Here is a 23450-nt window from a genome sequence, read left to right as displayed (position 1 = left end):
ATTAATGAATTAAGGACACTGGAGAATACCATTTTTAAACAGTTGGTGGAATTAGCTATTGAGACCATCTGCCCATGACAATTTCTTTATTAGCAGGTCTTAAAACATGTATTCAAATTATTTCATGGACATAAGACTATTTTTTTTTTTTCATTTTTTCTTTTGTCAGATTTAATAAGTCGACATAGTCTCTGATTATTTTAGATAAACTTTAAAATTCAGTGCTCTAAAGTACAAAATATCACCTAAGAATCTTTTTAATATCTGTGAGATTATTAGAATGTCTTTTTAAAACGTTGCTGATGTTACTTACTTGTGCCTTTTTTTTTTCTCATCAGAAGTTTGTAATTTTTTGAAACTATTGATTCTCTCTAAGTTTTTTATAACTTAAATTTTGCTCCTAATTATTTTTCATTTTACTATTCATGAGTTTATCTTACTGTTCTCATTTTTATTTCTCGAGATGAACGTATTCAATCTTTCTCTTATTAATTTTATAAGTATACAAATACGGCTTAAGTCACGTAGACAAGTTTAATAGTTTTCGCTACCATTTAGTTCTCACTGTTTTAAAATTTCGGTTATGATTTCTTTTTTGACTTTTGCCTAATTTTCAAACATTTGGAATTTTCTAGTTTTCTTTTTGAGTTGCGTTCCTTCTTAATTTTTTATTGTCCAAAGAGTACAATCAATAAGATTTTAATCTTTGAAAATTGTTTGACTATTCAGTTTATTTGTTGCCCAGCCAACGACCAGTTGTACAAATGTTTTGTGTTTTCTGGTCGTGTTTTGTAATTCTTTTACTAAAATCTGTATTCTCATATACTTTTTGTCTGCAGTTCATTGCAGGTATGTTAAAATTTCTTGTTATAGTGACAGTGTGGCTTGCTTTACTTCTGTAGAAATTTGCTTTATATATTTTAGACTGAGTTCTTTATGCATACACACATTTTGAACTCATATTTTACTAAACAATGGAAGTGTTACCATGACTAAATGTCCCACTATATGGCTGGAAATGCATTTTCATGATACATACTTTCACTTTGTAACAGAGCGACACAGCTCCTTTCGGGGGTCATACAGCTAGCTTACGCTCACCCCCGCCGGTGTTTCTCAGTCCTCATACTCAAGCCATGATGTTTGTGAAGATCATATGAGTTGATTCTCTTTATCTTCTTTCTTTCTAAAGTATAATTTAAAATCCTATTGGAATTTTAGTTGTTTTACTTAATGTTCTATTGATATGTTTAAGAAGTAATTTTTTGCCCTGGCCGGTTTGGCTCAGCGGTTGGAGCGTCGGCCTGCGGTACAGAGAGACCGGGGTTCGGTTCCCGCTAAGGGCACGTACCTCGGTTGCAGTTTGTCCCCGGCCCTGGTTGGTCGTGCGGGTGGCAGCCACTCGATGTGTCCCTTCACGTCGATGTTTCTCTCTCTCTCTTCCTCTCTCTCCCTCCTGCTCTATCTGAACAAAAAATGGAAAATGTCCTCGGGTGAGGATAAAAAAAAAAAGAAGTAATTTTTCATCTCATATCCTTTTTATTAGTTTGTTAGTACTATTAGTAACTGCATATATTATTTCAATAATTAATCTTCCCAGATGTATATTACAATATGCATTATTACTTATTAGAGTCTATCATAATATTTTTACATTTGATATGAAGATCTTAATGGAGTTTAACTTTGAGGAACCTCTTTCCAGTATATACACTATATGTTGTGTACTGTATGGTATTCTTGAGATTACTATTGTTCACAGGAGTTTCATTTAAACAAACCCACACCCCTTCATTCTTTTTGTCTTAGTTTTCACCGTGGATAATGTTCCTTGTTTCTGAAGATCAGCTTTAATGAGAACTTGCTTTTAACAGGTCATTTCTGTTTTAGCTTTATCAGAAAACATCCTTATTTTGTTCTCTTTTTAAAATAATACGTTTTGCCAAAGCTGGAATTCCATGTTGGAATTTATTTTCCTTAAGCACAATAAAGGCATCATGCTAGTGGGAAGACAGCCGACATTCTTCTTGTTGCTCCCTTGAAGGTAATCTCACTTTTATCTGCTGCTCTTAATTTTTTTCTTTATCTTCATTTCCATCACTCTTGGTTTTCTCTGTGTAGCTGGAATTTCCTTTGCCTTTGTCTTGCTTTATATTGCCTTATGAATATGACACATGAGATTTCAACATTTATGGCAATTTCTCAGCCACTATCTCCTCAACCGCATCTTCTGCCCCATCTGTCTCTCTCATCTCCTTATGGAACCCAAGCTAAATGCACACAAGAGCTGATGACCCTATCCCATATAATCTCTTTTCCTTTTGTGACTGATTCCACCTCCAGCTTATCCAGGGCACTAGCCACTTTTTGCTAACCTGCAAACATCTTCCTCCTCTCAAACGTCAGGCCGTCCAGCCTTGGCCTGTTTGGCTTAGTGGTTAGAGCATCAGCCTGCAGACGAGAAAGACCAGGGTTTGGTTCCCGGTGAGAGCATGTACCTCGGTTGCAGTTTGTCACGGGGCGTGGTTGGAGTTGTGTGGATGGCAACCACTCAATGTGTCTCTCTCACATCGATGTTTCTCTCTCTCTTCCTCCCTCTCTCCTTCCATCTGAAAATCAATGCAAAAATGTCCCCAGGTGAGGATAAAAAAAAAAGTTAGGCCGTCCAGCCTGCAGCCAGGGGCAGGTAGGCCGTCCAGCCTGCAGCCAGGGGCAGGTAGGCCGTCCAGCCTGCAGCCAGGGGCAGGTAGGCTGTCCAGCCTGCAGCCAGGGGCAGGTAGGGGGCGCTCCTCCACGCTGCCCCATTTTCCACTCTGAAGAAGCCAGGCTGGCCCAGAATACAGGCTGAGCAACCCACACGGCCCAGGGAATCTCACACGATCTAGGAATGTTACAATGCTCCACTTTTCCATTTCATCTTCTTGCGGGAGAGAGGAAGTCTGTTCCTGTTGCTCGAATGTTTTACTTGGTGTGGCTGTTCACTGCTTTGCCCTGCAGCGGCGGTTCACAGCAGTACCTGGGAGACCGGATCGGCATGCGCTCACGTGCACGATGAGGACAAGGTCCGTTTGCTGCAGGAGACAAACGTGTGTCTGGTGCGGGTCAGCCTTTGCACACAGGTGTGTGTGTGGGGTGGGGACGGGATAAGAGAGGGTAGTAAGCATCCCGTTGTTCCTTTTTCGGTGCACTGTGTCTTTCAACAGATGTTGTAGAATGCCAATTTCTTAATGGAAGATTATGTAAAGTTAAAGAAAAAAGAAACAAAAATAATCATTCTACTTCAGACTACAATCCCTCTGAGGTGAATGAGCATTTCTCTCTCTCTCTCTTTTTTTTTTTAATCCTCACCCAAGGACATTTTTCCATTTTCTGTTCAGACAGAGTAAGAAGGAGAGAGAGGAAGAGAGAGAGAGAGAAGCATCGATGTGAAGGGACACATCGAGTGGCTGCCACCCGCACAACCAACCAGGGCCGGGGACAAACTGCAACCGAGGTACGTGCCCTTAGCGGGAACCGAACCCGGGTCTCTCCGGACCGCAGGCTGATGCTCTAACCGCTGAGCCAAACCGGCCAGGGCAGCATTTCTCTTTATGGACAAAGTTCTTGGTCAAGAGCCTAGAAATGAACTGGAATGAAACTTTTTAAAAATATGTTTTCATCGATTATTTTTTAGAGAAAGGAGGGGAGAAAGAGAGGGAAACGTCGATTGGCTGCCTCCTGCACCCCCCTACTGGGGATTAAGCCCACAACCTGGGCATGAGCACTGACCAGGAATCAAACCGGGACCTCTCAGTCCTGTGGGCAATGCTCATTCCACCGAGCCACACCGGGCGGGCTGGAATGAAACTTATACGCCTGATCTGATGCTGTCAATCTCTCCTTTGCATTTTCAGTTTTGAGAAAAGAAGGAAAGTGATCAATATTTACCAAGGGCAACACCATGTTTCTGATACTGTTAATTCTGAAGTCATAGGTCAGGTGGCTGAGGGAGTGAGATACTTGGAACTCTATAGAAACGACAGTCAGGCTGCAAGTCCATCATTTGCAGAGTGGATAGAGTGGAAAACTAGAGAAGAATTGTGGTTCGAGTCCAAAGGCAGTCAGCTGCTATGCAACGAACCAGCAGAAGACCTGGTGGCGGGAAACAACCAACATGTGCACAGTTGGGGCTGGGCTCAAAGTGTAGAGAGTTGAGCCAATTTTTCTGATTTTAGCTAAGCTGCCAGGTTGGCTGGGGCCTGGTTGCTCTAGGATGGTCTCAGGTTCAATGGATTCTCTCTGTTTCATGGGATCTCCCATTGTCTAGCAAATGATCCACACTTGGTCACATAGCAGCTGAGCAGGGGTCCAGGAGACAGATTCGTGGGGTGGAGAATAGATTCCACCTCTTAATAAAAGAAAAAAGTGAGAAAGCAAGGAAGAAGAGGGGAAGGAAGGAAGGAAGGAAGGAAGGAAGGAAGGAAGGAAGGAAGGAAGGACCCAAGATAGATTAAGGAGATGAACACGGAGAGAAAGAGGCTCTAGGGATGTGTATGACTTACTAGCAGTTAAAATGATTCTTAAACATTGAAAAGCTTTAGGAAAATCCTCTCCTGTCTTCATATCAAATGCTAGATCTGCTTGAGATGCTTAAATTGGCCAATCACATATTGCTGGTGCTCTATAAATAGATAAGAAGGAAGGAAGGAAGGAAGGAAGGAAGGAAGGAAGGAAGGAAGGAAGGAGGGAAGGAAAGAAGGAGCTAAAGTGTTATATTTATTCAAGACCATTTCAAGGAAGTTTAATTAAAAATCTGAAAACACAGATACACATTATTTTAAATATATATACATATATATATTTCTCATATATATTTATGAGAAAGGGAGAGAGAGAGAGAGAAGCATTGATGTGAGAGAGAAACTCTATCAGCTGCCTCCTCCACGCCCCCTACTGGAAATCGATCCTGCAACCTGGGCATGTGTCTTGACGGGGAATTGGGATTTGAACTGGGACCTCTCAGTCCATGGAACAACACTCAGTCCACTGAGCCACACTGGCCACACACATTATTTTTTAAATATAGAAAATCAAGAAAAGGAATTTTACACTGGATTAAAAAAATTTTTAAATCACACAAGTGCGGGCAATTTCTCTTCTACATCCCTTTTCAAAGGGCACAACGTCTTGTGTACATAAATGTTAATCATTTTCCTCTCTGCCACTCTCTGCAAATATTTATCCTGAGTTTACAAAGAAATGCCCTGTACTTCATGGCTGATCATTCAAAGCTCACCAGTTCCCTCAACCCTGTCCTCGGATGTAAGTTTGCTCTCAAAGTTTATAGCAGGAGAGTTGGACGAAACAGATATATAATAGCCAGAGAATTAAATGCTTTGTGAGTAGAAAAAGGGGGTGTCATATAATCAATTCTGAAGAGGTCCCAAGGGGCTCATGACCTCATTCACTAACTCTGGAAGTTACAGCGGCTTCCAGGCTTCAGCAGGAGATGCCAGAGCAGATGGCCATCTGAGATGTGCTATGAGACTTGGCACCCCAACTGTACATTACCCTGCGAGTCACACAGTGAGACAATGGTTAACGCGTTTAGTGAGGCTGGCCACGGCCGACGCAAACCAGCCGTGATTTACTGCCATTGCATAGAAGTTGGCTGGTTCACAGGGAAGCATCTCTCTATGAGGTCACCTAAAAGGCCAATCCATCACCTCCAGCTGGTGTGTGCTGAGCAGAACTAGGGGAGCACGAGGGAGTCCATCAGCCCCTGCATTCTGTGCTCTGCACAGCTTATATTCCTCCAGGCTGAATTTATGACCTTTATATCAACTGCTTCTTTAATGCATAGGGCTAAATATGCTAAATATCAGCAGCATGATTCAGACTCGCTAGTGCTGAATACTGACCACGAGCAGGACCACGCGGGGCGCGCTGACAGTCAGCGGGGGGCGTTATAATTTCAAGCCTCTCCACCGGATGTCCGGGCCCTCACTGAGTAGCTGGCATATTTCATGCCATCTTCTCTAAAAAAGAAGGTACAGTGTCTCAGATCCCAAGAGAAGCAATGTAAGCATATATAAGAAATATAAATTTCCAAGATAAACAATACTTTTTTTTTAAATGAATGATTTTTTTTTTTTTTCATTTTTCTGGGAATTGTTAGGCAAATATTAATGTATTACATAAAGCGAAATCTTGAAACATTTCCCCAGGATCTGTATGCAATCAGGAACGTTAAAAGGTTTACTGCCAATACGATGTAAATGTAAAGATCCTGGGACCTTGCAGACCTTAGGAAAATAATAGATGTTAAACAGCAGAAACACACTTCAGAGAGCCCTGCTCCGTCCAGCCTGTGGAGGGAGACGAGCAGCGCATGCTCATTCCTCCAGAGGTCTGAAGGGGTCCGAAGGAGGGTCTCACATGTGGGCCTGGCCTGTCACTCCTGCTTTGAGATCCAGCCTCCTGGTGGACATCTGCTACCAGGAAGTGTCTGCAGAAGGCGACTCCCACAGTTACAGTTACGGTCACGGCTCCTGGCATCAACTGGGCACCCACTCGGGTCTGTGTGCAGGCCACCTCGCCTGGAGCTCCCACAGTGACTCCTGGTGGCAGCAGCAGAACTGCTCCCGTCTCCTTCACTGTGCTGACAGGAGGCCTGAGAAGAAGGAGAAGCAGCATCTCCCGACTTGTGCTGCTTTCTTTCTGGGCACCAAAGCAGAGAGGTCAGTGCTGCCTTCCTGCTGAGCAGAATCCCTTGTGAAAACAGTCTTTTTCAAGTTCTGAGTTTGCTTCTTAGTACAAGTACTTAGACCCAAGTTAATGGGAATGGTCAGAAGAGCACACACTGTTATAAAGAGTTGGGGCGATTTGTGGTCCTCCCAACCTTCACTGCATCTCCTCCTTGGCCTTCATTTGCCTTCAGTGGAGGAAAACGCTAAATCAAGTAAAGCTGTGTCAAGACCGAATCCCCGAGTCTGGACCTCAGACACACTCCATGTTCAGTGAAAGCTCCAGGTAGCACCACAAATGCACCTACATGTATTTATACATAGCACGAACTGCCAAGTGCCATATTTCAACAGGTGTGACTTAGCGAAAGAAATATTCTATGATCAAATAAAGTTGGCAAATGCCACCTTATAAATCACCTGGGGCTTCACAGTGCATGGCACACCGGAGCACACAGAATTTCTGCATGAAGAACTCCTTCAACTTTGCTTAAACCAGATTCCCCAAACTCATTTGGCAATTAGTAGCATTTTAAATTCTTCTTGTAATGTCTAATTCCTGAGGAATCAAGATGCTTCGAACAGTTTGGCAAACACTGCTGTAAAAATATTCTAGGTAAAATGTAGTAACACATACTTGTGACCAGCTCCTTGCTGATTGTGAGAAGTCCAGTGCAAAATCTGACTGAGTGTCACCTGGGGGCCGGGCTCCTCCCGGGCCCTGAACCACTGCAACATGCCAAGGAGTGGCTGGTGTTTCCACATCTTTCTACTTTCAAGAGAAACTGATTGCCCAGTTTTGGGTTAATGTTCTATTTCACACATTGGCAACTACATTTGCTTTTTTTAAAAGAGAGAGGAAGACATCTTACACGGAGGCAGCTTCTCCACCACAGAGAAACCAAGCTCTCTGAGGTGGATTCTAACCCATGGCTTGCCAGGTCGGTCTGTGCAGGCCCACGGTTCTGAATACAGAGGGTCAGAAGTGGAGAAACACGTTTTCTAAATGTTCGTACCCGCTGTGCGGCTTTGAGCACCGCACACAGCTTGCTGTTGGAGCGCACAACAGAGTGCTCGAGATAGCTCCTTCCATTCACGAGTTTCTGATTCAGCATCTCAAGTGGAAGAGGGATCCTAGGGAGGTGTTTACAGACACTGCTTCTGAAGTAAAACGTATGTTAGGCTGTTAACCTCAAATAAATAATGCTTTAGGTCATTTTCCTCTGGGGATGTTATGGTTAATTTTGATGGGACTATAATTTAAAGTACAATTTAGTGATAAAATTTTCTGTCATGTTATTATTTTTGCCTTAAAAATAAATACATGATAATCAAGGATAAAAAGGATATTAGTTTTTAAATATCTACAATTCAAGAGCAATTTTGATATTGGTTTAAATCACCCAAGAATAATTATTTAAAGCCCTAGCAAAAAATTACCTCTCAGTGGTCCAATGGTACATAGTGGGTTCATCCTTGATTATATTTTCACCATGGACCGTTTGTTTCCACTCTGACATCCAGCTCTCTTCTCTGCATCTCCCCCTGGTAGAAATGGCCCAGTATATGTACACATCACACACACACACACAATCTACATATATTCTATAACATAATTTTATTTGACATTAAATGGATAACATATCACATAACCCATACTCATGTCAAAATAAATTTCTAGATTATTTGTCATTCTCTATTAGCATAACATTTTTAATAGACCCTCATACGCTACGCAATGTACCTATTTTATTTCCAGAGGAAATCAATACAAAATAAACCTTTAGAAAAACATAAAAACTCTTATTAATATAACTTGTTTTATATTATTGACAATTGATACATTTTGCTATGTTTTATAAAATATGGATGCCTGAAAAGTCATAATTTTATATTTTACACATTGCATAATATTTTTGAGATTGGGGGTTATTTTAAACAAATGTTTTATTTTAAGAAGAATAAATCAGCCCTGAATATATGTCTACAATATCATGGATTCTGACATTAATTTTTTGAAGTGGGGAATAAAAAATAATGCTTGAGTCATGGTATTGGAGTCTTCACCCCTGATTTAATAATTCTTCAATTAATCATCTGTTCCCTTTACAATTTAAAAGAAGTTATTTTTTAAAGCAAAAACTATAAACTTTCCTTGTATTCTCTTCAAGGTAATAAAGAGATTTTTTTTCAATGTAAAAGAGATCAAAGAAATCGTGAGGCAAGTAGAGTGGCTGGCACCGCTGATGAAGAATGGGAAGAGGCAGATTTTTGGCAGCACTGAATGTGTTAATCTGCAGTGAAATTAGCGATTTAAAAATGTATTTCTCAGCTGCACATCTGAAAAAATTTATGGGTCTAATTTTCCTTTGGAAATTTAAAATGTTACAAACTCATAAGATATAATTATCTAAGTTTTTCCACCCCACACTCACCATGCCCACAGAAAAGAGTGGGAATTATGTATGGATGCAAATGGATGACTACTGCAAAGAATTTAGAAACATTTCAATAAACAGACTTGCAAATATTTTTGGTATTTTAAAAAAGTAGGACACATATGTTGAATCCAAGTGGAGAGGGCCTAGCAGGGAACCTCCAAGTGCACAGTTTGCATCTATATTTGTGTGAACCATTTGGTTAAGTATTTTACAAAATATCTACACTTTATTTTCCAGTCCTTATGGAATTTTCAAAATACTGTATATCCCACAATAGACTTTTCAACATATGTGTAAGCTGTAGTGTGAAAATAATTGTGGAAATAATTCTAGATCTATATAATTCCACAACCTACTTGCCTTGAATTGGCGGGATGTGTTTTTCATGTACGTATGCATCAAAAATGTTTGTGTTTCACACCAAACTCATTTAGATCTAAAAGCATCTCCGCAGTTGGCAAGGCGGTGTCAACCTAAGGAGATTAGCACACACAACATTTAATAACACCAACCAAGAGAGCTCTTACTTTGTTCGATTTCTATAAAGTGCTTAGAAGTTTGGGTGAACTATAGATAACGTTTACTTAAAACTCATTCCTTGGCTTATCCGATATTTGATGGTAGGGAATGGTCTGCAGACATGGGCTTCCCACACTGAGCAAATGAGGACCCGTCTAGAGAACGGCAGGCTGCGGGGGCGACTCCTTCCCAGCCCGTCAGGACAAGTCCTCAGCTTGTAGGGTTTTTTATTCCTCTGTTCTCGGAAGTTACTGAGAGTAGTTTCGAAATAGCCAAGGCTATTCTCTTGCCTAAAATTCCTCCTTCTCCAGCTTTTCTTCACCCACTTAAGATGTTATAAAAATTATCAAAGAACAAACTAGCACTCAGCAGCATGATGCCCATGTGTACGCTAAATAAATACTTCTGATGGTCGTGCACGTTGGCGCGTCTCCATGGAAGAAAGACCTTACGCAAAAGATGCTAATAATGATGTTTAAAAGATTATGCTATAATTATCATGTTAAAAATCTATGATCTCAGAGCTGCTTGGTGGTAGCAGGACTGTGACGTCCCCACTAAACACCGGCTACGTGGATGCACTTGCCCTTTCCCAAGCAGCTGAAGACAGGGGCTGGGCCAGGCCCCAGCAGCTTGAGGACCGGGTGGGAGGGCTTCCGGAGCACCCGCCCCTGTCCCCGCTCTGGGCGGCTCTCAGCCACCAAATAATCTCATTTGCTAATTCTGCTCCAGTATTTGTCTTTTCCTTAATCACCGTCTTTAAAAGATTTTGGCAAGGTCATTCACTCAAGTTTAAATGTTACCTACCTCTCCTGGGATTAAATAACTTTTTAAAAATCTTTATTGTCCAGAGCATTATAGATGCCCCCCTCCACCCGGCTTCTGCCCCACCCAAGGCCTTCACTGCCCTGTTATCAGGAAAATTATAAAAGTTAAATAAATGAATCTCTTACAAGGAGTTTTTCTTATTAACATCACAGGGTGTTTCACTGAGGAAAATTTTTGGATTCAGGGTCAATTTTCTTGGGTTTTTAGGGATCCAGAGATGCTAACACCTACATGCAAATATCATAGTCTATAGAGGTGTTTGTTATTGTTATTATTTTACTTTATTCGGCTCCTATACGATTGCCTAGCTCGAGAACAACAGGCAGACCAGATGACTTCCCCGAGACCCTGGCAGATACATTGGTGAGCTTTTGTCATCCTCAGAGTCCTCTTTAGAATTTTGGTAAAGGCTAAGTTCAGCCAGGTTTTTGGTTCTGACCGAGGTGGCAAATGTTTCAGAGTAAATTGACCTCTCTTTGCAGATACATAGTAGAATATCCAGCCCGGCCGGTGTGGCTCAGTGGTTGAGCGTCATCCCACGCACCAAGAGGTCGCCTGTTTGATTCCTGGTCACGCACATGTCCGGGTTGTGGGCCAAATCCCCAGTAGGGGCTATGCAGGAGGCAGCCAATTGATGTTTCTCTCTCATCATAGATGTTTCTATCTCTCTAAAAAAAAAAAAAAATCAAAAACTTATTTAAAAAATAAATGTCCAAATGTGTCTGGTTGAGGATGCTTTGAGGCTGTCCAGGTTACACCAAAGTGCATTTATTCTTTAGAACCAAAAACCACTCATAGCCTCATTGTACTGCGGTCGATAAGGTTTTCAGGAGTACACAGGGGAGGTGCTGTTTTGAATGACAGGTTTGTATTTCCCACACTTCTGACCTTCAGCCCAGGGGTTTAGGGGCGTGAAGGATGAACCCGATTCCAGCACAGCTCCGGCCTTCCCTGGCTGAATGTAGAGAGCGCATCACACCTCCCCGCACATGGGAGAGGCCTTGCTCACTGTAACTACTACGACCAGCTCTCACCTTTTATGGCCGCAGTCCGATGCCTGGAATGCTTTCCTCCGGCAGGACAGAGCGGTGCGGGAGGAGGGCCGCGCCACAGGACCCTGCGGACGGATCTCGCAGTACGCTCGCACTAGAAGCAACGGCACAAAGCAAAAGACAGTTCACAGACCAAAGTTGGAGGATTTGGGATTAATTGAAATCCTCAAGTGGTGCACGGTAAGTGACTGCCTATTTAGAGCCAACAGATAGGTTTCCGTGAGGTTAAGGAAGCGAAAAATCCCATAGGAAGCTAGTGAGATGTTAAATTCTAATTAGAAGTGTTAATTAAAAAAAATTCCAATTTCATCAGTGAGAGTGCTTTTGTTGTCTCGGTGCCCCTTGCTGCAGGGACTCCTAAGCAGCCGCCGCACCTTGCTCCAGCCTCTCCACCGTTCCGGGGGGTGGGGACGCTTGACCAGGGCCCGGTTTGGAGCTCGCGTGCCTTTCCCGGGGCTGCATGAGGAGAACCTGTTGGCATTGGTATGCAGCAGCCTACTCCAGGGCTCGGTGCCCAGGCGGAGGAACTCCCTGCTCAGATTTTACTGTGGGACTCTCAGGGGGGGAAAATCTGTATCTACTTCTTCACAACATCCTGCTGCCAATATTTTCTTCTTTTTATACTTTCAAAAGGGATTCAATAAATTTTCCAAATTTAGATGAGGTTATTTTATATTGTATACTCAATTAAATATAAAGTACTAGCATCAACATTCTTCAGACCATTAATCCATAATAAAGATTAAATCCTTTGAAAGAGCATACAAAAATTAACTACCTAAAATTATTTAAAAATTAAATACAAAATAAATCTAATATTAACAGATATCCAAAGAATATGCAGGTGCATAGTAATATTTTGATTTCAATAGCAGTAATCAACATGTTCCAAATTATTTAATGTAAACTTAAATGTTTTCTAATATGCTTTTTAGTTATGTTTAGATAATTTTGAATTACACAGTAAACATTAGAGAAAAAACATTATGCATAATATTTTAAAGTCTCAGATACAAACCTTGAGCAGAGGTGGGCCTATTTAGTAAAATACACCGTATATGTTTTTACATTGACTACTGGTTTATTTAGCCAGAAGGGTCGTTCTAAACTGTAACAGTGAGTATAACACGTGATCTCCCTCTAACCACGCTGGTTTTCAGAACAGATGATGTCATGGCACGCATATTTGCAGTGGCTTTTCCAATGCTAACATAAAACTAGGGACTTTAGTTAGAAGAGTCAAATATGTCTAAATCCCTACAAACTACCATTTCTAAGGCATAGCTCTATCAAATAACCTTGCTCTACTGTAGAATCTATGGAAGATGACATTTTCTTTGTGCATTATTCTGGAATACATATAAAATAGCTGAAGAAAAACTGGAAAGTAGGTACCATTTTTTTCATGCTGTTTATTTTCTTCTGCAATCAAGCTCCCATCATTCTTTGTGGGATACGAGACACCCCCGTCCTCTCATGCTACCTCCTATGTGCTCAGAGCCATAGTTACAGCAATTCCCTCTAACTCAGCAGCCTCACCCCAACCCAAGGACAACAGTAAGCATTTTTATTTCCATATTCTGCATCAACTATAACTAAACTTGTTCCCATTTTTCTGAGTTCCTTTTATCTGCAGCAGACCTAAAAAAGCACTAGCTTAGGTTTTCTTGATATTGTAGAAGTGGAATTTTCAAGGGTCAGGACAGATCAACGAGGCCCAGACATATACACTTTTAGAACATTTAACATATACCATTGATGGTAGATTCCATACGTCAGAAGATAAGATACTTTTTCAATCATTAATCTGTTTATTTTTATTAATCATTAGTTATGATTTTAAAAATATATTTTGGACATCTTTTAGGGCACAAAGCTATCCTAAAATATACCCCTTAATTCAGGATTAAACCATATATTTTTATTTATTTATTTTTCTTTATTGATTTTAGAGAGAGGAAGGAAAAGGGAGAGAGAGATAGAAACATCGATGAGAGAGAACATCGATTGACTGCCTCCTGCATGCCTCTTGCTAGAGATTTGGCCCATAACCTGGGCATGTACCCTGACCAGAAATCGAACCAGTGACCTCTCGGTGCAGGGGTCTATGCTCAACCACTGAGTCACACTGGCCAGGCAAACCATATATTTTTAAATGGATGGAATCAGAATGCCTCTAGAGGGAGAGATGGAACTTCTCGTTTTCATAACAACCCACGATGCAGCCGCTCCCTGCCAGCATGGTGTGGTGGTGCTGCAGCGTGGACAGGGAGGGCTGGCTGATGCTCACGATGTGAAAAGACAAATGTAATAGTTTTTCTTCCAGAAGAAAAGAGTGGGGGAAATTAAGAGGAGAAGGAAAGAAGATAGAAAAAAAGAGTAAGAAAAAAATGACAAGAGACTAGAATTTGGTGTAGGAACAGTGGAATCTTGATGTGAAGCAGTCAACAGAAAACACTGTCATGGTGCAGTCTTGTTCAAAAGCATCTGTGTACTTGCGATGTTCCTCTCCCACTCAAGCCAGTGGAGCCCACTAGGTTGGTGGTGTTTTATTTGTGTGAGGATTTGGGGGTACTCATTAGGGCTGGCTGTGTGTTTAAATAGATGGAGTGCAGAATAGAAATCAAGAGCCAAGAAATACTAAGATCTTTGGTACTAGAAAGTAAAGGAATCTATCTTAATGTAAACATACACATTTACAGCAATCTAGAGATGAGCATAGACCATGATATTGGGACATAGAGCTGAGCCAATGTTACATTACTATTAAAAATAATTTCATATTTTATTACTTATTGGAGAAAATAAGCATCATGCATAAAGTAATTTTCATAAAGATAATCTTACAACTATTCCATATTTAATTTCATTATAGTATTTGACATGGTAATTTTTATATACATATGAACATGAAAGCAAATCACTTAAGGCTGACAGTGTTATCTGGAGTTAAATTATGTGGAATTATTGTAGTAACCATTGAATTTATATAATCATAGAAAGATTTCCCATTATATACATTGGTCAACCCACACCTATACATCTATATTAATACTTCAATTTAGAGAATATCGTCAAGTCAAGAGTACTCTGAGAAGAGCAGCAAACTAATAACTAATTAAAAAATAACATTTGTTGAGCACTTTTAATTTTTTATTGCATTTATTGGGAGTGGCAATAGTCAAAACGATATAGGTTTCAGGTACACAATTTGACAATACACCATCTGTGTGTTACATAATGTCTTAGCCACACCACATCAAGTCTCCTTTAGTCATCATTTATCCCTTTACCTCCTACCTCCCCCACCTCCTTCAAATCACATATATCTTGCACCTTTTTTATTCAAAATTTTTAATGGGTCACATATTAATTTATTTTATTCTCACAGCAGACCTCTTAGGTAGCTTCTAATTGCATCGCCATTTTAAAATTAGGAATTAAAGCATAGAGAAATTAAGTAACTTGCTCAAGGCAGCACAGCGAGTAAGGGTGAGGCTGGGATTTTAACATAACCCAAGTTATGTTCATATTCTACCTTCTTAACCAATATGCAATGTTCCCTCCTCAATAATAATAAAATCTTTAAGAAGCAAGTTTTAGGGGGTATTATTAAAGAAACTGGAGCTGCTTCACTTGGAACACAAGGGACATTTGGAGAAAAGAGGAAAAAGGGACTAATCATTGAAAAAATTCCAGCACATTGTGTACAAATCATGTCTGAAAATCAGTCCATCTGGGAGAGAAACAATATCAGCTCCTTACTAACAATGTAATGTTCAAATTATTCAACACCTTTGAACTTGAAACCTTCTAAGAATTTAACAGCAAATTGCATCAGCTCTAAAATATAGAAAAGAGGGTAGAAACAGTAGCCTCACCAGGTATCATCCTCAAAAAGTCTAGAAGAGTTCTCCAAACAGGAAAAATACATCTAGATCTAGCTGGTTGTATTCATCATCAAAAATGAAAAAATTAGCATTCTGTTTATGTTTTCTCTTTCTCTTGTGATCAAAATATGTGTGATGGTCCCAGGGGTCCAAGCACTGGAGTCACTTGCAGGTTTTCTGGGCACCCGGGGCTGCAGTGATAGTGGTCCTTGTTGTGTTAGCCAAGATGAAAGTGATCTCTGGTCCTGCCCTGGCAAAGATGCGCATCTGTATTCAAAGTTCTACACATCAACCCACCACGCTAAAAACCACCGGGTAGGGAAAGTGAGTCTTTATTGTTTTCAGCTTTCTCTTTCTGAACTCCTGTTCTCTTGGGAGAAGAGGGTGGCACATTCTCTATTTTGGTGATTATATTTTTTAATCCTCTTTTCTCATGTCTTATAAACACATGCCCTTATGAAAAAGCTTGATATCTAATTCAGATATCTGCAAGTTAGGATGGATGCAAAACAGTTCCCTACGTTTCTCATTGGCAATTACTCTGTAAAAGTATCATTGTGAAATGAGGACTCTGTTCTCTTTATAAAATATTGGTGGGGGGAAATATTTTAAACAAGAGTTTCCATATAAAAACGGCTGGGTATGTTTGTGTGTGAAGAGTCGGAGCTTAACAAACACTCAGAGCAATGCTGTCGTGTCCCTTTATTCTCATGGTTTTGAATATTATAATTTTCATTCTGTTATCATTTAAGTTTTATTTTAACCTTTAAAGCAGAGTTAGAACATCTATATATATATTGCCAACAAGTGCTAGTGCTGGTGCCTCGGCAGGAGGGCACATCAGAGCAGACACGCCATGAGGAACTCTAGAGATGCTGTCACAACTCCTGTGGAAGGTCCTTGAGACGCATGTTAAACCACCACAGTCTACCGCCAGCAGCTAAACACAGCAGACTTCACACATTCACGTGTCTCTGCTCCTTCCCCAAAACCAATGCGACAACACTAAAGAAAGTAACGATAGAGACGCAAACTAACAAGAACAAAGACACCAGAGGTGTAAACATGTCAACAAGAGGGGAGCATGGGGAGAAGAGATAAATAGGGAAGAAGAATGAGAAGTCGGGGATCGCTACTTAATGTGTTAAATACAAATAAAAAGAGATTAAGGAGTCATAGAATTTATGAGAATTCATGATAAGTACAGTAAAAGTATAAGCAAATGAAAAACTAATTTAATTTTTTTGTATTATAAGAAAAGTAAAAATGTGAAAAGGAGAATCTAGTAAGTGTATGTTATTAGCAATAAAAATACATATTCATAGCAAAATTGATTATCAACTTTAAATCAGAAATTTTCTTGTACCGATTTGGAAGACACAGGAGGTAGAGTAATGTTATATAAAGTTTTCATGATTGAATGTTAAACGTGGGTAAAATAATTATAAGCATGTAAATACATATAAATGCCATTAAAAACAACAGCTTAGGGGCGTGAAATAGATTGCTTTGAAGAGGGTGTCACGGAGGCTAAGAAAGCAAAACACTGATACTTTCTTAGCTACTTTATATTACTATTTTTTATACGCTACACACATGCATTATTTTATTAAAAACAATATCTCCAAATCAACCCAAAGGATCTACTTACTCCTCCACCAAAGGAAAGAAGTGCTGACCAGATCGCGTGGTCCCATTTCACTCCATCCCGGCAAATACAGCCCGTATGTGCGTGCATTTCAACCTTTGATAGGGACACACATTCTCACGTCAGCTTTGTAAACTATAGGTTATGTTGAAATAAGTAATAGTAATAAAGATATATATTATAGAAAATTAATTTTTATAAACACACATGTATGCAACATTTTCTATTCACAAGCACTCCCTATGAGATTCACTAAAATATTAGGGCATCGTCAGTACTATAGTTAACTTCAAGGAGCGACATACCAGCCACATCATTTCAAGATGTGCCCGGTGCCCCATAGACCTTCCTCAGGAGTTTCTGATACTCAGTCATCTTGAATTTAGGCCAAGGTAACCCATGAGGTGGTTTGAAAATCTTTTCCTGTGAAGCCTGCTGGGCTGATGTCTGTAAAAAAATTATTCATAAGTCATTTACATACTTTAGGTATAGACTGAACAACTTTCTTTTAAAGGCATTTTCTTCTATTTCTCTTTTTGTAAGTTCATATGCCAATTTTTTGCCCACGGATACAGGCTTTTGAAATGTCTCTGCAGCTGGCATTTCACTGCCTGGCATTTCACTCACTGTGCACTTGCTCACAGGATCACTTATAAAACCCTAAAGGAAGGCCAGTGCCCACACCATGCGAGTAAAAATAGAACCATGTTGTCCTACATTGGCCCTGTATGTCTCCCTTTTTACTGTCCCTGCCCTGGGTCCCTCTGCATGGCAAAGCAGGATGCTCAAGCCCATGGAGTTGTCTTGATAGACTTTAAATAAGTTTATGCGTTTAAATCATTTTGATGTCTTTCATGACCCTTTATTCTTCGTCTATATTGCAATAGATCACTTTGTTATTATACTGTAATTCTGGTTTGCAAGTGACAGAAACCAACTCAAACCAGCTTAAATAAAAGTGGGGATTATGATAGGGATTTAAAAGTATTTCATAGAAATCAAAAGCAGGAAAAGACTCAAGAAGGACTGGATCCAGGCATTTTAATACCAGCCTGCTTTTTTCTTCATTAGGCACCCTCTTTATTTTATCTTTTTAGTAATATTTTTTGTAACTTTTTTTTATTAATCAATTTATTTATTTATTATTGTTACAGATGTTTCTCCTTTTCCCCCCACTGATTCCCCCTCCCTCTCCCTCTCTGTCCTGTCCCCAGGTTTGTTGTCCATGTCCAATGTTCATGCATACATGCATATAAGTTCTGTGGTTTATCTCTACCCCACCACCTCCTCTTCTGGGGATTGTCAGTCTATACCCCACTTCCACGTCTCTGGGACTACCCCATTCCTCAGACTGTTATGTTCATTATATTCCACAAATAAGTGAGTCATATGATACTTGTCTTTCTCAGTTTGGCTTGCTTCACTTAGGATAATACTTTCCAGGTCCCTCCATGTACTCTCAAAAGATAAGAGATCTTTCTTTCTTACAGCTGCATAGTACTCCATTGTTTATATGTACCACAGCTATTTTATCCATGCATATACTGATGCACACTTGAGCTGTTTCCAGATCTTAGCTATTGTAAATAGTGCTGCTGCAAACATGGAGGTACATATATTCTTTCTGATTGGTGTTTGAGGTTTCTTAGGGTATATTCCCAGAAGTGGGATCACTGGGTCAAATGGCAATTCAATTTTTAATTTTTTGAGGTAACACCATATTGTTTTCCATAGTGGCTGGACCAGTATGCATTCCCAACAGCAGTGTACTAGAGTCCCCTTTTCTCCACACCCTCGCCAACACTTGTAGTTTGATGATTTATTGATGGTGGCCATTCTGAAAGCTGTGAGGTGATACCTCATTGTTGTTTTAATTTGCATCTCTCTGATGATTAGTGATGTTAAGCATTTATTCATATGTCTCTTGGCCATTTGTATGTCCTGTATGGAAAGGTGTCTATTTAGTTCCTCTGCCCATTTTTTAATTGGGTTTGTTGTCTTCCTTTTGTTGAGTTGTATGAGCACTCTCTATATATTGGAAATCAACCCCTTATCTGATATATCATTGGCAATTATGGTCTCCCATACAGTGGGTTGCCTTTTGATTTTGATGAGTCTATCTTTTGCTGTGCAGAAACTTTTGAGTTTGATGTAGTCCCATGTGTTCATTTTCTCCTTTGTTTTGTTGCCGTAGGTGATGTATCAGTAAAAATTCTGCTGCATATAATGTCTGAAATTTTGTTGTCTACAGTTTCTTCTAGGATTTTTATGGATTCATGAGTAACATTTAAGTCTCTTATCCATTTTGAGTTTATTCTTGTGTATGGTGTAAGTTGATGGTCTAGTTTCATTTTTTTGCATGTAGCTGTCCAAATTTCCCAACACCACTTATTAAAGAGGCTGTCCTTACTCCAAAGTATGCTCTTGCCAACTTTGTCAAATATTAATTGAGCATATTGCCTTGGGTCCATTTCTGGATTCTTTTTTCTGTTCCACTTGTTTATATGCCTGTTCTTGTACCAGTACCAGGCTGTTTTGATTACAGTGGCTTTGTAGTATAACCTGAAATCTGGTAATGTGGTCCCTCCAATTTTGTTCTTCTTTTTCAAGATTGCTGTGGTTATTTGAGTTCTTTTTTGGTTCCATATGAACTTTTGAAGTATTTGTTCTAGTTCTGTGAAGTATGCTGTTGATATTTTGATGGGGGTTGCATTGAATCTACAGATTGCTTTGGGTAGTATGGATATTTTAATGGTGTTAATTCTTCCAATCCATGAACAGGGTATGTGCTTCCACTTTTTTATATCTTCCTCTATTTCTTTTTTCAATGACCTGTAGTTTTCTGCAAATAAGTCCTTTATTTTTTTGGTTAAGTTTATTCCTAGGTATCTAAATTTTTTGCTGCAATGGTAAATGGGATTGTTTTCTTAGTTTCTGTTTGTGTGAGTTCATCATTGCTGTATAAGAATGCCATCAATTCTTGACATTAATTTTGTATCCTGCTACATTGCCAAATTCATTTATTAAGTCTAGTAAATTTTTGATGGAGTCTTTGGGGTTTTCTATGTGTATGTAGTATCATGTTATCTGCGAATAATGACAGTTTCACTTCCTCCTTTCCAATTTGGATCCCTTTCATTTTTTCTTCCTGTCTGATTGCTGTGGCTAAGACTTCCAGTACTATGTTAAATAAGAGTGGCAAAAGTGGGTATCCTTATCTTGTTCCTGTTCTTAAGAGAAAGGCTTTTAGTTTTTGCTCATTGAGTATGATGTTGGCTGTAGGTCTTTCATATATGGCCTTTATTATGTCAAGATATGATCCCTCTATTCCAGATTTCTGAGTGTTTTGATCAGAAATGAATGCTGGATTTTGTCGAAGGCTTTTTCAGCATCTATTGAAATGATCATGTGGTTTTTATTCTTCATTTTATTTATGTGGTATATCACGTTTATTGATTTGCTAATACTGTACCAGCCTTGCATCCCTAGGATGAATCCCACTTGGTCATGGTGAATAATTTATTTGGTATATTGCTGGAACCAATTTTCTAGTATTTTTTCACGATTTTGGCATCTATATTCATCAGGGATATTGGCCTATAGTTTTCTTTCTTTGTAGTTTCTTTTTCTGGTTTTGGAATTAGAATTATGCTGGCCTCATAAAATGAATTTGGAAGTCTTCCTTCTTCTTGAATTTTTTGAAATAGTTTGAGGAGAATGTGTATTAGTTCTTCTTTGAATGTTCAGTAAAACTCCCCCTTGAAGCCATCAGGGCCTGGGCTTTTGTTTGCTGAGAGAGTCTTGATGACATCTTCAATTTCTTTTGTTGTTATTGGTTTGTTCAAGTTTTCTATCTCTTCCTGGTTTTGGGAGACTATGTTTTTCTAGAAATTTGTCCGTTTCGCTTACATTGTCGAATTTGTTGCCATATAATTGTTCATAGTAGTTGTTAACGATCTTTTGTATTTCTGTGGTGTCAGTTGTTACCTCTCCTCTTTCATTTCTGATTTGGTCTATTTGGGTTCTCTCTCTTTGTTTCTTGGTGAGTCTAGCTAAGGGTCCATCAATCTTGTTTATCTTTTCAAAAACCAGCTCTTTGTTTCATTAATCCCTTGAATTGTTTTTTGAGACTCTATGTCGTTTATTTCTGCTCTTCTTACTATTTCCATCCTTCGACTTGCTCTAGGGTTTTCTTCTTGTTTGCTCTCTAGTTCTTTAAGTTGTGAGGTTAGAAAGTCTATTAGAGACTTTTCTTGTTTTTTGAGGTAGGCCTGCAGTGCTATGAACTTTCCTATCAGAACTGCTTTCGCTGCATCCCATAAATTTTGTGTTGTGTCTTCATTTTCCTTGGTTTCCAAGAAGATTTTTATTTCTGCCTTGTTCTCCTTGGTAACCCATTCATTATTTAATAATGTGCTATTTAGCTTCCATGTGTTCAAATGTCTTTGAATGTTCTTGTTGCGATTGATTTCTAGTTTCATGCCATTGTGATCTGAGAAAATGCTTGATATGATTTCAGTCTTCTTGAACTTGTAGAGACTTAGTTTTTGTCCTAACATGCGGACTATCTTTGAAAATGTCCCATGTGCACTTGAGAAGAATGTGAATTCTGTAGTTTTGAGGTGTAATTCTCTGTAGATATTTATTAAATCCATTTGGTCTAGTGCTTCATTTAAATTCTCTATTTCCTTGCAAATTTTTGTCTAGAGGATTTATCTAGTGATGTCAGCAGGGTGTTGAAGTCCCCTGCTATGATTGTATTGCTATCGATTTCTCCTTTGAAGTTCTCCAGAAGATTTTTAATATATTTTGGTGCTCCTATATTGGGTGCATATATGTTTATCAAGGTTATATCTTCCTGTTGAATAGATCCTTTCAATATCATGTAGTGGCCTTCTTTGTCTCTAGTTATGGCCTTCATTTCAAATCTATTTTATCAGATATGAGTATTGCTACTCCAGATTTTTTTTCTTTTCCGTTTCCTTGGAAGATTATTTTCCATCCCTTCACTTTCAACCTATGTGAGTCTTTTGTTGTGAGGTGGGTCTCTTATAAACAACATATAGATGAGTCATGCTTTCGTACCAATCAGCTACTTTGTGTCTTTTTATCGGAGCATTCAATCCATTTACATTTAAGGTGATTATTGATATGTACTTTTTATTGCCATTTTTGTTTAGTGTGGTTATATTTTTCTTCCTATTTCTCCTGCTAATTAAAGCAGTCCTTTTAGCATATCTTGCAGTACTGGTTTGGTACTAATGTATTCCCTTAGCCTTTTTTTTTTGTCTGGGAAGCTCTTTATTTGACCTTCTATTTTGAATGATAGCCTTGGTGGGTAGAGTAGTCTTGGATTCAGATCTTTGTTTTTCATGACCTTGATTACCTCATGCCATTCCCTTCTGGCCTGGAGTGTTTCCATTGAGAAGTCAGCTGAGAGCCTAATGGGGGTTCCTTTGTAGGTAACCTGTTGCTTATCTCTTGCTGCTTTTAGGACTCTCTCTTTGTCTTTAATTTTTGTCATTTTGATTACTATGTGTCTTGGTGTGGGCCTGTTTGGGTTCTTCTTACTTGAGGCTCTCTGTGCTTCTTGAACTTGAATGACTTCTTCCTTCACCAAGTTAAGAAAATTTTCTGTCACTATTTCTTCAAATATATTCTCTAACCCTTGCTCATTTTCTTCCTCTTCAGGGACTCCTATGATGTGAATATCATTACGTTTCCAGTTGTCCCACAGTTCTCTTAAGCTGTCTTCCTGCTTAATTGTTTTTTCCTTTTGGTTTTCTGATTAATTGATTTTTTCTACCCTATCTTCTAATTCACTGATCTGGTCCACAGCTTTCTCTACTCTGCTATTTAGACTTTCCAATGTGTTTTTTATGTCTGGTATGTCATTCTTCATTTCTTCTTGGTTGTTTTTAATTTCCAACTGGTTGATTTTCAACTATGTCTTTACTCATGATGCTCATGTCCTTACACGTGCTGTTGAGCTTCCTCAAGATCATGGGTCTGAATTCTAGTTCTGTTAACTTGCTTAACTGCAACTCATTTATCTCATCTTCGGTAGAGGTCTCTTGATCTTTCATTTGGCTTTTGTTTCTGTGTTTCACCATTTTGGCTATCACAGTGGGCTTTGGAGCCTGACAAATTTTCCCTGTGGGTATTGGTGTTCTGCTGTTTGTGGCTCCCTCTCCTGGGTTTGGATGAGGCAGGGAGGACCCACGTTAAACACCACTGTCAAGTCTTACTTTCCTTGTTAGAGTTGCTAGGCCAGGGAATGGTAGTTATCCTATTGGTTTTTTGCCTGGAGGCTATTAGTAGTGGTCACCTGAAGAACCTTGGCTTCT

The sequence above is a fragment of the Molossus molossus genome, unplaced genomic scaffold (assembly GCF_014108415.1).
Source record: "Molossus molossus isolate mMolMol1 unplaced genomic scaffold, mMolMol1.p scaffold_m16_p_15, whole genome shotgun sequence".
NCBI classification, from domain to species: Eukaryota; Metazoa; Chordata; class Mammalia; order Chiroptera; family Molossidae; genus Molossus; species Molossus molossus.
Note: the sequence above shows the minus strand (reverse complement) of the source record.